Source organism: Penaeus monodon, chromosome 34, assembly GCF_015228065.2.
Source record: "Penaeus monodon isolate SGIC_2016 chromosome 34, NSTDA_Pmon_1, whole genome shotgun sequence".
In the NCBI taxonomy this organism is placed as follows: domain Eukaryota; kingdom Metazoa; phylum Arthropoda; class Malacostraca; order Decapoda; family Penaeidae; genus Penaeus; species Penaeus monodon.
In genome coordinates, this window is record NC_051419.1 from 31,242,282 (window position 1) to 31,243,998 (window position 1,717).

Here is a 1,717-nt window from a genome sequence, read left to right on the forward strand (position 1 = left end):
TTGAAAAACAAGCCCACAGCCACTCATTTTGTGTAAGAAGCAGAACTTACAAAGAGTTTGCCAACTGTTATTCAGCCAGGAGACAAAGCTCAAAGGTATGGCCTTCGATGCACCACAAGCTCTTAGGTGTTGAAAACCAGAAAAGTATCAACATCACAGTCATTGTCAAAACATTTGTACATGTTGGATGTTTCGGGGATGTACACAAACTTATTGTACTCTTGGTACCTAGGGTCAATTGCTAGACCACTGTGACCACTAGACCACTTTTTAGACTTTCTTTTCATGGTTGAATGTATGAGTCCAAAGAAAATCATGCTGGTTCTTAATAATGTTCTACCAGTCAGCTCCCCCGTGGACCAATGCTTTAAGGAAACCTATTTCTAAGAATCCACATAATTTTTTGGGATAGACTTTACAGTAGTGAAGCAGTAACTTGTTTAGTGGTTGGAAGTACTAGATGTTGACCTAAATAAGTAAAGAAGATACATTGGAATGTATTAATTAAATTAATAACTGACTGAGTATATTCTAATATGGCTGAGATCCAGAAACTCTGCATTAATAATAACTGACTGAGTATATTCTAATATGGCTGAGACTCAGAAACTCTGCATTAATTCACTGATGGTTAATACCAGGTAAGAATCTGCAAAAGTCAGAGTGCCAGTAAGTTACATAATGAAAAGTTATGAGTTGTTTGAAACATGAATAAATGTTCTTGAGAAGAATTGCATGACAAAGGTGTTCATAATGAAACTGTATCTGGTCTGTTACCACAAGCCACACTATCACCCCTGTGGGAAGTTATATATGAAGCATAACCTAGCCAGCATGAGCAGGACTGGGTCAGTGGTCTTCACTTGATAGCTATGGGTCTAAGATAAGTCTTACATTGGGAGACTGCACAAACAATGACTCTGTTGAATGGAAAATATAGGTCATCATTTGACATAACCTGCCTTTATATTAAAAGTATTTATGTTGGCAAATGAAAATTTATGAAGGTTAGAGAAAGGAAGAATTTCTTAGCCCACTGACAATGGATGAACTCCTATCACATGGCTAGACCATCAGTTGCGCTGGGTTGGTGGCCCCTCATGGTGTACACAGTCAAGCTTGCTGTAAGTTATGATCCTAAACAGTTGTTCACTGGCTGCAGTCATTGAGGAAAAACAGCTCCTCAAAAGTACATTTAAAGTTTCTTCAGCCTCATTACCTAAACAGTTGTTTATGCCACAGCCAAGAGCATAAAGAGCTTGGCAAATTTGCATAACACGCTGATGCCTAACCCATGGCTCGCAGTATAATGCTGGATGATCCTGTTGTAGGTAGTTTAACTTGTTGGCACCAGTGGACATCTGTTCCTGCCATGAAGCGAGAAGCCCATATGCCCAGGTGGCAAGTATCCATGCCATGGTGGTCCAGTGGGCTCAGTGTTGTGTGTATTTAGTCACTTTTTTAGCCTTGCCAGTGTTCATTTTATTGAAAAATCACAAACAATAGGGAAAACTTAGCAACTAGCTGTGTTTGGTTTGGTGTTGGTAAAACCTATCAACATTTAGGTTAGTAGTATTGTATCAGGAGATTGTAGTTGTCTGTAACAGCTAAAGCATAAGAATACTTGAGTGATTAGAAAGAGAAAAGGCTGAATATAAGGGAATTGTAGAGATATAGTGTAATTTTGGGGTAATTGTTGAGGTTTTTTAAAGAATCA

The 1,717-nt window shown here is 38.6% G+C and overlaps 1 protein-coding gene across 1 annotated transcript in view; it reads left to right on the plus strand.

The window, feature by feature from the left end:
• Positions 1 to 1,717, plus strand: part of LOC119594718 (serine/threonine-protein phosphatase 6 regulatory subunit 3-A-like) — a gene marked incomplete in the record, with an annotated part of 49,082 nt that overhangs the window by 8,797 nt on the left and 38,568 nt on the right.